Source organism: Myotis davidii, unplaced genomic scaffold (assembly GCF_000327345.1).
Source record: "Myotis davidii unplaced genomic scaffold, ASM32734v1 scaffold6, whole genome shotgun sequence".
Lineage (NCBI taxonomy): Eukaryota > Metazoa > Chordata > Mammalia > Chiroptera > Vespertilionidae > Myotis > Myotis davidii.
The window spans coordinates 2,229,057-2,244,770 of NW_006383011.1; the positions used below are offsets into that span (position 1 = coordinate 2,229,057).

General features: G+C 44.2%; 1 long non-coding RNA gene across 1 annotated transcript in view; it reads right to left on the reverse strand.

Annotated features, from left to right (window-relative positions):
- The window catches only part of LOC107181620, an 18,532-nt gene extending 4,880 nt beyond the window's left edge, over positions 1–13,652 (reverse strand). Inside the window, exons 1-2 of the long non-coding RNA XR_001512285.1 lie at positions 13,626–13,652; positions 9,293–9,296 (exon numbers count right to left, since the gene is read on the reverse strand). This is a non-coding gene — a long non-coding RNA (uncharacterized LOC107181620). The remainder of the gene's footprint in view (positions 1–9,292; positions 9,297–13,625) is intronic.
- Positions 13,653–15,714: the final 2,062 nt, after the last annotated feature.

Genomic DNA, 15,714 nt, shown 5'->3' on the forward strand with positions numbered 1-15,714 from the left:
TGGGCTCCACAGTCAAGGCCACTTTACACCATTACGGACCAGACTAAACAAACCTGACCCGCAGGGTGACCCTCCCGGGGTCCCAAAAGATTGGAAACTCCGAAGAGGCAGCCCTGACCAGACTTTACAGCCTGGTAATGGCATGCGAACGACACTCCGTCTGTCACGCAGCCAAAGGTTGGTGTTGTATATGAGAGCAATTTCCTCAAGAATTCGGAGGAAAATGTGATCCTTTGCCTTTTATGTGCGGGGTCCTCGACAGCACATGTATTTACCAGTTGGAGACCCCCAAGCCTCCTGAGGAGTGCCCATCGAATCAGCGGCGCCGGCAGGGCAGCGGCTGCCTTTCCTGACTCCTGCCTCATCGGTTGGCAGTGGAGGGATGTCAGAGGCAGGAGGAGGAGAGAGCCCACTCACCCAGAACGAGAAAGGCCTCATTTGCAGGAAGTTGTCAACGCTGAAGCTGTGTCTGGGAAAACATCGAGGAGATTCAGAGTCACTCTGGGCTGGAGAGCGGGTTTTCACTCACACCCTCCCTGTCCTCAACACAAGCAGTCCTGGCCTGCTTGCCCTGGGCATTGGGGTCTGGCCTGAGCTTGGCATTCCATCGTGCTCACCTAGGAAATGTTGGCAGCGAGCAGCCCTGAGTCCGGCTTCTTCAAGGGCCTGTTTCCACATGTTCCCGTTACATGACTATGCACCCCACACGGCATGATTCAGATCTGTCCTGTGGGGAATTCCTTACTCCAAACAGCCCCCAGCAAGAAGCTGACTGGAAGAGAGGAAGTGTTTGCTGGTGGGGTTGGGGGAGGAGGGAGTGGAAGGGGAGGGTTAGCCAGGGGAGGGGAGGGAAATACAAAGAGAACATAAGCTATGGCTCTTCTGCTCGGTTGAGAACATAAGCTTCGGGGATGACTTCAAGCTGAAATAGCACCATGATTCATCAGGAACCTTTTACTTTCCTTACTTTTCATCTCACAAAACAGGCCCGGGACTTAACTCCTTCCTATGTGCCTATGGCTGCTTCCCAGAGGCCTCTGTGGCCCTGGGGAAGGGAGTTGTGTCCCAGCCTCCCGACATCCCGAACCTCTTGCCTCACCCTCCAAAGGTCAGGCCCTCTCAGACCACCAAGGTGTCCAGGCCCACGGTCCTGTCAAGAGCAAATGCTATCTGTGGGCCCTAAGGAAGTGACATCGACCCCATATGGGGCTTTGATGCTGTTCACAACCTTTTGAGCCCTGCCTGTCATCTTGTCAGGTGATCCCTGGCCCCACCTACATTCAACCAAGATGCTCCTTTCAGCCTGCGCTACAGCCCATCGGCCCAGGTAGGCCCCAAGCTCTGTGTTGGAGACGGATGGCAAACGGGTAGCATCTGTGTTTGGAAGCATGTGCGTCTTGAGTTTTTTCTTCCTTAAGACAACTATCCTGCTTTCAACAAATAAAACGGAGGTAACATGGCTCCCGGGTGGTGTAGACACAGGCTGGCGGTAAGGGGAAGGAGCCAGCAGAACCACCCCAGGAACCACGGCATCCTTCCTGCCCTGGAGAGAGGGGAGGGCCCAGTTTCAAGCCTCCCATTGGGAGAAGCCACTGGGGACCTGGGAGATTCATTCACCTCCCAACAGGGAGAGGAAATGACTTCTTCCGAAGCACCTGGAGGCCTGAGCTGTACCTGCTCCAGTTTCTGTCTAGAAAGCAGAAACCAGGTGGAGGGGCCCACAACCAGCGCCATGGCCCCTCAACCTGCGACAGCAGCAGTCCCCTTTCTTCCCCATGACAGTCGCTTCCCAAATGACCCCTGACCCCAGGAGAGTTTAATAGAAGCTTTGCTGCCTGACTGGGGTGGCTCAGTGGTCGAGCGTCGACCTATGAACCAGGAGGTCACGGATTCCCGGGCAGGGCACGTGCCTGGTTTGCGGGCTTGATCCCCAGTGAGGGACATGCAGGAGGCAGCCTATCGATGATTCTCTCTGATCATTGATGTTTCTATCTCTGTCCTCCCTTCCTCTCTGAAATCAATAAAAAATATTTATAAATAAATAAGTAAATAAAAGAAGCATTGCTTTCAGCTGTACCCACAGCAGGTTTCTGTCCTCCAGTCGAGGGGCCTTTTGTTCACCCCTCCCCCTTCGCCCCGGCCTTCCCATCCCCTCCGGGGAATTTGGTCATACATATTCATGGAAGGGGGGCCACAGGCTGGGCCTCTACAAGCTGCTAATTGAAAACCTTGTCAGAAGTGGGAGGAAAGGGCTGAGGAAAACAAACCTGACAGGACCCCTCACATTGTGAACAGCAATGTGCCTCCCAAAAGGGTGGGTCTTGCTCCATGTCAGCCACACAAGAGTCCTTCCTCCCAGCAGAGAGGACCTGGGGACGAGGGCTCTAGGACACTGTGCCTGACAAACCACAAAAGGCTATAAGGATGCAGCGAGCCCGGCCGGTGTGGCTCAGTGATTGAGCATCGACCTATATGAACCAGGAGGTCACGGTTTGATTCCCGGTCAGGGCACATGCCCAGGTTTCAGGCCCTATTCCCAGTTGGGGGTGTGCAGGAGGCAGCCGATCAATGATTCACTCTCATCATTGTTTTTATCTCTCTCTCTCCTTCTCCCTTCCTCTCTGAAATCAATAAAAATACATGTTTAAAAAAAGTTTTTTAAACGAAAATGAATAAAATAATATGTGGCTAATGGGCCTCAATATATCTGCCCAACTCTGGGGCTTGCCTGCTCTGTGAGCGAGGGCTGCTTGCTGCTCTGAAGACAGGCTGCCTGGGTCCTGGCCTGGCTGCTCCGCTCTCAGCTGCGTGATCTCAGAGGAGGCAAATGACTCAACCTCCTCCGTAAAATGAGAGTAAGAATTGCATCTGCTTGGTAGGGCCATGGTGAGGATAAAATGTGATAATATATGTAAGCATGCCATACAACGCCTGATAGAGTGATAACTGGTAATATTTTGCTCTTGTTTATAATAATGAGAATTCTCCCCTTGCCACTGGAGAATGGTCTAAAACAGGGGTGGGGGGGGGGGGCTGAGGCTGTTGTTCTACCCCATTTCATAAGTAAACCAGGCACCAGCTCTCTGGAGGCCTTCAGATGTAAAGGGGAAGAAGAACGCACACATGCCTGAAGTGGGAGAGGAAGGTGGTAAGAATTCAGCGGAGGGAGAATGCAAGGGTCGAAGGGAAGGAAGACACACTAATACCTTTTAATCATCTCATGTAGCAAGCATACCCTAGGTCCGTGGTCAGTAAACTGTGGCTCACGAGCCACATGTGGCTCTTTGGCCCCTTGAGTGTGGCTCTTCCTAAGCCTTAGGCATACCCTAATTAAGTTAATAAGAATGTACCTACCTACATAGTTTAAGTTTAAAAAATTTTGGCTCTCAAAAGAAATTTCAGTCGTTGTACTGTTGATATTTGGCTCTGTTGACTAATGAGTTGGCCGACCACTGCCTAGGTGTTCTCATGAATTTTGAACAAAGCTGTAAGGTAATGATGATCATCCCCGTTTCCTACTAAGAGTTTGAGGCCAGGAAAGTTAAATAAGCTCCCCAATGTCCCATGGCCCCTACCTGTGGCATTGGGGTTCCCTTTGACCCCAAACCCCTACTCCTGCCGCTTCCTCCCTCATGCTCTGCACTCGGGGTTCCTCCCTGCCTTTGAGGAGGGGCGAAGGAATCCTCGGATGGTGCTGTGAATCCAGTTCTGAGGCGTTCGATACGGTTTCTCTCCCATCACGTTTACAGGAGGTTCAGTTCGGATATTGGCACCTGCCGTGCGAAAGGTCGTGAACTGCCTCCTTTGTTGAGAACAGAAGTTTCCAGGCCGTAGCTCCATGTCAGAGGTGGGTGGGAATGTGTCTGGAGGAATAAACAGAAGCCTTTTAATGCTTCCCTGTGAAGAGCTCTGGCTGAGGTGTTAACACCCAGGTTCAGAATATAAAAAGCCTCAATGAAACACACGGTGATTGCCCAGGCGGCGACTTTATCAGAGGCCCTCCAAAGTCACCACCACTGACGTGGGATGAAATGCCCCCATTAGGAAAACTGCGATGATTTTGTGTCTAATGAGGGTGATGACTAATATATTCTGTCAACAGACATGACAGCTGTCTGTACATATTTTGGAGGCGTATATTTTTAGATGCCGTCGCTGTACCTCTCGCTCTTTTAACTACTACATTTTGTGGACACGATGCAATCCAGTAACAAGGAGGCTCACGGGGAAAGGGTACAATTCCTCTTTCCAGCTGTTTCTCTCCCTGACATCATTTTTGTCTCATTATTCACTGGGATCCATAAAGCTGCCACTCAGATCCCAGGCTAAGTGATGTGCCACAGGGAAACCGCTAATGTTGTCATCAGGAAACAAAACAAAATTGAACGTGGGGGTCACAGCATTCAGCATCCCAAAGTGTGGTGTCCTCGCCTGAGAGTCATTCTAACTGACACGTCCTCTCGCTCGCTGACCAGAGCGCTCCCGTCTCGTAAGGGACATGTGCTCCGTTTCCTCTGTCCCATTTGCCAAATTGGGGAGGATGGGAGGCAAGGAGGTGGAAAGATTTGCAAGACGGACTCTAATTTTAAGACAAAAGCCAACCCATTAAATCTTAACAGATGTTTCGCAAGTTTAGAAGATTAAGAAAGATTTCAGCATCAAAAATCAAAGAAAATACTCCATGACCTTAGAAAAGGATAAAGCACAAAGCTCTAACAAACCCAAAGTCCACTTTGACAGCTGTCTCTGCCGGAATTGACGAGGTGCTATTGATGTTTGGATTAAACCATGCCTCTGTGATCAAGTACTCAAACATGGGATGAAAGACGAATATATTCCTTAATCCTACCCACTAATTTTGTCTGGGCCTGAAAAGCAAGGTACCGAACAAATGTTGAAAGTGGCTTCTCTTCAGTTTATTGACAAAACTATTTTTATTTCATTAATTTGCCACGTATCTTATCAGCATTTAAGCCAACACAAGGCAATCCATACCAGGTACTGAACCCTCCACACACAGATGGTGGCAACTTCCAAGGCCACTAAAGGTAAAAATCAATAGATGATCACTCTAGAAAGTGAGGAGGATGTTACAGAAAAGTGTAATTTAAAAATTGGGTTCCCATTATTCTTCTTTTTTTGATAAACTGTAAAATAGCAATGGGAATTCCAATTTTGAGCCCAGAGAGTTTTAAAAGAAAAGAAGGAAAACTTTCTTTCTTTTTTTTTTAAGGAAAGGGTGAAGAGGCAATTAAGTCATTAATTACTCTCTTTGTCTAACGCTGTCCAACCCATCAAATGTGGTCTCTGCTGTCTTCATCAAAGGTGGAGTTCACTCTACTTTACAGTAAGTACCTCTTAATAATCTCATGTTTCAAAAGCTGCGCTATGAGGAATTTAGATGAAGAGAAATTAATATAGCACTTAGCAGCAGACCCCAGAGTTTGACAGCTGCACAGCGCCCACTATTACCAAGGTCCTCAAATGAGCAGTGAGAAGTTCCCGGGACAGTAGTGGAGAAACAGTAGGCTGTGGGCAAAGTGCAAGGAGTCTGGGGTGTGGTAGATGAGGAAAGATGGAACTGACATCAATGCCCAGAGCTGGGGACTGACCCACACCTCCCTTTAAAGGGGACCAGGAGGAAAACCAGGTTCTTTGCAGAAGGACCCATCAAAAACACTGGGATGCCCTGAGATAGTCACTGGGGGACGGTGTGGGAGGAAAAGGTTTAGGTCCATCGCACCCCTCCCTAGTGGGTCAGACCAACTTCAGGGCGGTTTTCTGGGCAGGCCTCTCCACCTCCACCCCTCCAGCGTGCCTTCAGCCCCCTGCAGATCCCTTCTGCTAGACATACCTTCCTGGCATTCCACGGTACCTCCATGAAAAGATCCCTCTCTGGTGTGTGCAATTAATGTAATCCTTTATGGGGCTCAATGAGCTCCTTCACAAAAACATGTATTTTTAAAGTGACAAAGCAGGATACGCCCTTGGTTTGCTTTCTCATGTCAAAGTTTCCTGGTGCTGATCTGGAAGGAAGCGTTCATTTTGTTTCAGAAGGTCTTGAACCAGTTCTCCTCGGCAGCACGGCACACAGGACAATTGCATGTGCAAGAGAGGAATGAGCAGGGAGCATGCGTTTCAGCGAGCAGGAGCATGGTTTGTAAAGCCATTTTGGAAGATTGGACCACGCTTATAAAAGATTCTCCCTTTTCCAGGGGACTGTCTTGGGCGGGGGGAAAAAATGGACACATATGTAATACCCTTTGTAATAAAAAATAAAATTTAAAAAAAAAAAAAAAAAAAAAAAAGATGTCTAAAGCAGCAGTTCTCAACCTGTGGGTCGCGACCCCTTTGGCGGTCGAACGACCCTTTCACAGGGGTCGCCTACGACCATCCTGCATATCAGATATTTACATTACGATTCATAACAGTAGCAACATTACAGTTATGAAGTAGCAACGAAAATAATTTTATGGTTGGGTCACAACATGAGGAACTGTATTTAAAGGGCATCAACCAAAGGACTTGTATGCATGCATATAAGCATAACCAATGGACATAAGACACTTATAAAAGATCTTTTCCAGGGGACTGTCTTGGGCGGGGGGAAAAAATGGACACATATGTAATACCCTTTGTAATAAAAAATAAAATTTAAAAAAAAAAGATTCTCCCTTTTCCTACCAGTTTCCAAAGATCCAACCAGTTTCTACTCTAAGAACCATGATGAGGAGTTCCAGCTAAGAATGTGTTGACTTCATCTTCAGTGACTCTGCCTGCAAGATGCTGAAATTGCACAAGTACTAGTGTAATAACAACAGCTTTATTTTTGTATGTTGCTATGGAATTTCGAAAACAAAGCAAAGAAAACCACTGATCAGTAATTGTGACAAAACTTCTTAGCCACAGCATTGAGAATAGGGCCTAATTATTCCATAAACACACTTTGATTTGTTTACTTCAACGTCAAATTAACTTCAAATATGTAACAGCTGACGCTGATTTAAGACGGTACACAATACTGCTGCAGAGTGCGCTCTGTGTACCTTGCGTAAATCTCTCTTTTTTAAAATGGATTTATTTGTAAAAGTCTCTCCATAGTGTACCCCACATACAAAAAAAGAAGAAAGAAAAGAAAAAAAGAACCACATATGCATTCTATTTAAAAGAAAATTGTTTCCCAAACAGGGTGTGTGTATTTGTGATCCATGTTTTGGCTCATTCTCATTTGCCCCCTCACTATAGAAACAGGAATACTTTTTAGGAAAATTATCAGTTCATGACTACAGAGATATAATGTGAGCCTAGGACAATCAAGACCTACAGAGAAAAGAAACTTTTTAAGTTGTTGAGGAAAATCACTACATGCTGAGGGAAACAGGAGAAAGACAAGAAAGGGAGAAATGGCCAAATCCAGAGTGAGGCCCTTGCCGATCATTCGGTCAACAAATATTTCCTGAGTGCTTATTTCATTCCTGTTTCTTTAACTCTTATGTACAGCTTACTTCTTTAACCAATCTACAAATATTAACCCATGCATTCCTCCTGACAACTCTATGTGATACTATTAACACCTTCGTTTTAGAGAAGAGGACACTGAGGCACAGAGAGGTTAGTACCTTGCCCAAGAGCGCACAGCTAGTAACTAGCAGAACTTAGGGTTCCCATACAGCACTTTCTCTCCCCAGTGCACACTGTGCCAAGCTGCTTCTTCGAACTGTATTCCCAATCCTGGACTCTGGAGTAACAAAACACGTTCCTTGTCCTCAAGACACTTCTAGCTAAGGACAATCACAATACAGTGTAGTAGGTCCGTGACTGTAAGCACAGGATGGTGTCCTGGGATATCCAACCAGGCTTAGAGTGGGCAGGAGTGGGTAGGAAGATTGGTCAAGACTTTTTAGATGTAAAGCAGGGTTTTTGTCCTCAGCGCTATTGACATTTCGGACCAGATAGGTCCTGGTTGCGGAGGGCTTCCTGTACATGAGCACCAGCTCTGACCTCCCCTCACCACAATTCATTAGCATACTTCTCCCCCAGTCTGATGGCCAGAAATGTCTTCAGATATTGCCAAAAGTTCCCTGAGGACATTTGAGATCACCAATCTAAAGGAAGTGGTGTCCAAGGCAGACTTGAATCATGAGCGGTAGTTATCAGAAAAAGAACTGGAAAGAGGTCCAGACAGAAGATACTGCACAAAGGCCCAGAAGAGAGAGATTGGCACTTCCAGGAGCTGAAAGTAATTCACTATGACTTGGATATAGCAATCGGGAGAGGTGAGTCTGGAGAGGCAAACAGGATGATCATAAAATGCCTCCTGCTCTACATTTGGGAATTGGATAGTATCTTAAAGTATTTGGGAGCTATTAAAGGTGTAATGACACAACAGTCTTGTCTTTTAGAGCCCTCACTTTAATCTCTGCATAGACAATAAATTAGAGAAGAATAAGACTTTAGATCTACCCCAAGACTCTGTTATGTTTACACTTTCTTTGCACGTTGATCCCTTTTTCCTTTTAACTATAATCTTAACATTTAAAATTAAATGTGTTCTACATATATAAAAAGCTCTTATATATCAATAAGAAAAAGATGATCACACCAATAGCAAAGAGTAAACAAGCAATTCACAAAGAGGAAGTACAAATGGCCAATAAATGTGGGAAAATGTGCTACCTTTTCCCAATGATCAGAGAAATGCAAATTAAATCATGAAATCCCATTTTCTATCTACCATACCAGCAAAAAGTTTTTTAATTATCGTTGCAGCTCTTATTGACGTGCAGAGAAATTGCATTCTCCTGACCTGCAGTGGGAGTCCATACTGGCACTGCTTTACTTACTAGAAAGCAACTGAGAAAAAATAATAACAAAGCTGAATTTTGTGACTAATTAAATGACAAACTATTGAACTAATCTAAATGTCCAATAAGAGATTGGTTGACCAAATTATAGCAATAATAGAAATCAGTTTCTATTATTGAAACTGATTAATAGAAATCAGTTTCCATTAAGAATGCCTTTGTGGACGTCTATTTGTTGATATGGAAAAGTATTTGACAAAAGGCAAAAATAAGAACATGGATAACATTCAGTGTTGGTGGGAGACTGGGGGAGTGGTGTTGCCTACAGGGTAAGAAGTCTGGCTGCAACCCTGGGGTCCTCCCATTGCTGGACCTTGGTCTTGAGGCCAAGTTGGCTTACCTAAAAGTTGGGAGTGGAGAGAGGAGTCTCAGTTTAGTCATCAACTTTTGGAGCAATAATCACCAGTACTCACTGGAGCTGGTTGCACTCACCTCAGGGTCAAACTTCACAAGCAGCCTTTAGAGCTATGCTTGCAAGGTCAAGCTCCCAGTATGAGCTCCTAATCACAAGGTCATTGAAGGGCTTCTTATAGCCCCACCCCCAATTTGCTCATCACCAACATTTCCATTTGGAGCTTATGAGCAATCAGACTGTGTATATCCATAAATATTTTTCAAACTGTCTTGGTATCTAGGTCCTCAATTACTTGGAGAGAAAATCTTATCCTCAATTTTGGGCCGTTGTTAATAAGGCGGATAGAAAATTATATATATATATAGTCACTAGTGCCTGACACATGGTTTAAGAGCCAGTAAATATTAGCTACATGAATAAGTGAGGTGAAGTGGCCGGGACAGTCTGAGCTGCATTCTAAAGTTGACTTCTGCTGAATTCAGAGGAGGATGGACACTCATCCTTGGTATGACTTAGGGACTCCAGAGAGGCCCAAGAAAATATCTTTCCTTAAAACTTACAGCCACTTAAAATTGTCTCCCGTATTGGCATGCATGTAATGGATTTAAATGTAAGATGAGGCATTTCTTTGCCCCCCAAAAAAATTATCTCTAAGAGAGTCAGAAGTTAAGTAACTTACCCAAAATCACACAGTAAGTGTCAGTACCTGTATTTGAACTTAGCTCTCTCTGAAACCAAAGAGTAGGTGAGTTTGGTAGACTCTCGTGAGTAATATTCGGATTCCTACTTCACCTAAATTTATGGCACCGACTTTACGACTTATTTGTCACTCATTATTATAGGGTTTTGTCCTGTGTCATTTTATTATTTTACACGTGGGCCTGACCCTACTTCCCCACTAGGTTTGAAGTTCTTAAAGGGTATGCAGCCTCCCCCTGCCCCTCTTCCATCTCTGCAGACACATGCACTCTGGTACCCCACAATGTTTTACACGAAGTAAGTTATAAATGCTCCAGAATAAATGGATGCTGATAAAGATTTCCTTGGTGTGCTTAAGGATATAGTAAAGAAATTGGCCCTGACCAGTTTGGCTCAGTGGATAGAACGTTGGCCTGTGAACTCAAGGGGCCCAGGTTCGATTCCGGTCAAGGGCATGTACCTTGGTTGCGGGCACATTCCCAGTAGGGAGTGTGCAGGAGGCAGCTGATCGATGTTTCTTTCTCATTAATGTTTCTAACTCTCTATCCCTCTCCCTTCCTCTCTGTAAAAAATCAATAAAATATATTTTTTAAAAAAGAGAAGAAATTGGAAGACAAATAACAGAGAGAAAAATGTTGCAGCAATATAACAAAGGGTTAAAATCTTTCTTATGTAAATAGATAGCAAAAAACACACCAACACCTCACTAGAAAAATAAACCAAAGGTCATAGCAGAAAATTCAGAAAAGAGAGATTACAACTAATTTATAAATGTAGGCAAATGTATACCCTTCCCAGTAATCAAATAAATGCAAATAAAATACAAGATGCTATTCCTATATGTCAAATTAGTCAAAATTTTAATTATTACTTAAATAATAATAGCCAATGTTCATAGGATGAGACAAAACATACTGATGGCCAAAGTTGTTAAGAACCTTTCAAGTTAACATGATCTTTGGATCAGTAATTCTGTTCCTATAAACCTATGCCAATGAAATAATCCCAAAGACAGAGAAGGATGTATAGTGACCAAGAGTATATACTTTGTAAGTCAGATTCACCTGGATTTAAATCCTGGGTCTAGCATTTCTTAGCTGGGTGGCTTTGGGCAATACACTAGGCTCTGTGAGTCTTAATTTTCTCATCTGTAAATGAATATAATGGTAGTGTCTAATCATAGGGTGTATGTAAAGATTAAATGAAAAAAATGTTTGTAAAATGCTTAGCACAAATCCAAGCACATAGGCAGTGCTCCATAAATACTAACCGGCATTATTATCAGAAACCAAAAAAAAGCTTTATGCACATTCATATTTGTTCTAATATATGATGAAAAAGGCGGAATTTCCGACTGCTATTGTATGAACAATAATATAGTCATTCAATGACATCATATGTAACCTTTAATTTAGTGAGTATGTTTGGATTGTAGAACTTTAATATATATTTATGAAAAATGTGTAATAACATGAAAAATGCTTCTGGAACTACCATGACCTGTTTTAGAAGCTTGGGATATAAAATAAGGTCACGTCTTCTAATACTGAAATTAAGAAGATGGAAGCCTCCATCTCCCTCTTGAGAAACCCTCTTTCTTCCCTCTCTGGGGTCCTTCCTCCAATAATAAGCTTAGCAATGCCCAAGGGCTCAGCCCGGGGGTCAGCTCAAGCATCCCTTCCCCAACTCATTCAAAGCCAGAGGACTCCATACTAAATGCCTCAAAACAGTATCATCAGGCACCAAAATGATTTGGAAAACAAACAAAAGATGAGTGGGAAACACTGTCAGTATGTGCACCATCCAAAGATAACCATAATCCACAGCTGGCGTATTTCATCCCAGAGTTCTCTTCTATGTACAGACTCTTCTGGCTGAGTTATTATTATTGTATTAAAAAAAGAAAGGTTATGTCCTCCAACCCTAGGAAAGAGAGGAAACCCCATCCTGGCGATGCAGGATTTACCCACCTAAGCTGTACCACGCTGAGCTCCCTGGATGTTAAGGGTGATTCCCACAAAATCCACAGCAATCTTTTCCCCTCAATCCTAACAGGCCCCATGTGGCAAACTGTGTCGAAGTAGCTGCAGTGTCTCTCCCCAGTGGCCCTGGATTGATAGCAGTGCTGCCATCATCACTGCCCTCTTGCACGCGGTCAAGTATTCCTGCCTCTCTTGTCATACGAGTATCCATTTCATCCAGGGCCCCACACTGTATTTTTAAAACTAAATTTCGGAGATATGATGTGATGAAGCTAAGACATCATTAAAGGTGGCATGGTCTTATCATTGCTCACTTGAAGGACACTTGATTAGTCACCCTTGCAAAACTGAGAAGGCTGATAACTGAATATCATAATAATGGAAATGAAGTAATCTATTAGGACAAAGACCACTCCGGTGTTGGTCAGATATAAAGGTAGCTGAGGTCCACCTCTGAAATGTGGGCTTCTGATGCAGTGGTTCTCAACCTTCTGGCCCTTTAAATACAGTTCCTCATGTTGTGACCCAACCATAAAATTATATTCGTTGCTACTTCATAACTATAATGTTGCTCCTGTTATGAATCGTAAATATCTGATATGCAGGATAGTCTTAGGTGACCCTGTGAAAGGGTCACCAAAGGGGCCTTGACTCACAGGTTGAGAACCGCTGGATTAGAGGCTTTCAAAACACTACCTACCTACCTATCTACCTATCCCAGAAGTGTATGCTCTCTCCTAGGCTAACGGACTATTGCTGGGATATAGGTCAAAATAAATTTACACACACCTCACATGTACCAACAAGACAGTGCATTTGTGTCTGCAGGCACACACAGAAGTGATAGGCAAATACAGATGTTTATATGTAACTATACATATATGTGTGTGTGTACACACAAATTCATGTATATATGTGTGTATGTATATCTATATAGAGAAATATATGCTTATATAAGTGTGTGTGTGTATATATATGTATATATATATAACATACAAAAAGATGAAATCAGTCTGTTTGTGTCAAAGTATTTTAAAGTAAATTACAGGCAACATAATATTCCCTCAAATTAAAGACAAGAAGGCTTTAAAATCCAGATAAAAGGAGGTAGGTAGAAAAATTGTAAAGACCTCATTTCATGTTTAGGATGAATTTTAAATTTGTTTCATTTGGAAAAAAGTCTGAATGCATTAGACACATAGGAAAATAATCCCTCCATTAGTATAATCACTTGCATCTGTCAAATGTGCCTGATGTATAATACGCTTTCTTTTACTCCAGAGGACGCCAAAGAAACAAAACTTTAGATGAAATTGCAAAGGAGAAAAAAATTATTACCCAGTATTGAATCCTGTCAAAAAAAATGTTACCTTCAAACCACTTATAGGCCAAATGATTACCATCCCATAGGATAGATGCCATAGAGGAGAAACAGACAAGTTCCAAAGAGGGAGCACCCATGGCTGCCAGGAAAGCAGGGAAAATCCTAAGTGTCGCAATCGAGCTGGGTCTTCAGAAGTTTGCCTGGCCAAGATGGGGGTGTCCATCTTGACATACATAGGGTGCTTCTCTCTCAGAGATGTGAGAATTCAAAGAGATTGTGTATTTAAAACCAGCATGTGGTATCCATATGCAAAAATCCATGTTATCAAATCAGGAAGCAGGCGACACAGAGCTCTGCACTAAGTCAGAAGCCCTGACTCCACACCTCAACGCTGCCCCAACTCACTGTATGACCTTGGGTTAGTCTCTTCCCCTCTCTGTACCTTCATCCCACAGGTCCCAAATGACAACTGTTCTGTTGCCTCCCACGGCCAAGTGAGATCAAAGGTTAAAACGGACAGCGAAGTGTTAAGCACTTTGCAAATACAAGACACTCTTTTATCACAAATAGAAGACACTTTCCTGAGTCCAAATACGCTAAAAGAGAAATTCAGGGGATCAGAATGAGAAGGAGAAAATTCAAATGTCTGTTGTGTGGCAGAGAGTAGTAAGGAAGCCTTCCAACGAGGTCTGGGTCGAACCTTGACCTTCGAGTCCCCCACCTGCTTTAGCATGGTGCTCTAAGCTCTTATAAATGGGCTGTGAAAGAACTGAGGCGGGTCTAAATGTGTCTCTTAGAATCCAACATTGAATGAAGGGTCTCTAGCCATTGAAGCTCTGGCAGGAGTGTCACTCATCTCCCTCTGCCAGATAAAGGAGAGAAGAGCCAGCTTTGGGGCTAGGGTGGCCTCCCCGTTCTTTACACGGAGCCAAGAGTCCTGATAAGGGCTCCCCAGTCAGGAGGAGTCAAAGGTGATGCCCCGTGCCTCCTAGTCTCTTAATCCTCACTTTAAACCCAATTTAGTGAATCTTTGATCAGAATGAAAATGTTGTTTAATTGAAAAGGCTGCTTTTCAAGAACAGTTGGAGTTTCCCCGAGGGGCGGTTGTTTTAAAGCATTTCTACCAATGGGGGAGTACTCTTGGGTTTCCGTGTCCTCATCAGGAGTGCTGGCCTGGGCTCTGGCAGGTGTCAGGGCCGCGCAGCTCACCTGAAGTAAATAGGATGCTTGAAGGGAGGAAGCTAAAGCAGGTCCCAACAAGGTGTCTGAACAGGGCCCACCTTAAGCTGATCTCTGATGGTGCCTGAGGAGCAGACCATCACTTATTCACAATGTGAATTTATTACTGATTTTCACTCGTGCAACAAGCATGTATTGAGCATCTACTGTGTACTGGCACTAGAGGAGTCACTGAGTCACCAAAGTTGAATAAAATGGGGTCCTGGCCCTCAGGGAGTTCATTCAAAATTAAAAGAAGAAAACACAGAGAAATATACAGAAGATAACATCTTGTTAGGAAGGCTTCCTGGGGGCCTGACTCCTCCCCTGGGCGTGGTGCTAGAAGCAGACCAGGCTGCCTAGACCAGTGTTTCTGAGAACTCGTACACCCAAATCTCCTTGAGTTCTTGTTTAATGCAGATTCCTGACTCAGTGGGTGTAAGGTGGGGCTGAGATTCTGAGATGCTGAGGGTGCTGCTGTGTACAGACCACACTTTGGGTAATAGAGTCTTAGAGGACACTGATAGCTGAGCTGAATCTTGAATAATGAGTAGACATCTACCAGGGTAAGAGGAAGCTGGGGTGAATGGGGGCCTCATGGCCCACGTACACCGTGAGGGATCGAAGGTTTAGAGAAGTACAAGTGCTTCGGTGTGGCTTGAGCGGGAAGTGGGATGAAAGGCTGCAGAGGAAGGCAGGGGGAAGGCACAGGGGCATTTGTATGTCCGGTTGTGGCACTTGGACTTGCTGGAAAAGGCATTGGGAACCATTAAAAAATCTTTGGCCCTGGCCGGTTTGGCTCAGTGGATAGAGTGTCAGCCTACGGACTGAAGGGTCCTAAGTTCAATTCTGGTCAAGGGCACATGCCCAGGTTGCAGGCTTGATCCCCAGTAGAGGGTGTGCAGGAGGCAACCAATCAATGATACTCTCTCATCATTGATGTTTCTATCTTTCTCTCCCTCTCCCTTCCTCTATGAAATCAATAAAAATATATTATTTAAAAAATGTTTGAGCTCAGAAGAGATATGGTCAAGTGGCATTTTAAAAAGATCTCTCTGCCAAAAGTACAGGAAACGAGCCAGCAAGGGTTAAGATGGTCAGGCAGGAGGGAGGCCAATAAGAAGGCTACTGCTGCATTGCAGAGAAATGGATGGAATCGGGACATATGAGGTAGATACCATCCATAGGTATTATTTCTCCACGGCTTCAAATTAACTTTCCCAAAAGTAATTTGATTTGGTCAATGGCTCCTCAGTGCTCTCAACATCATTT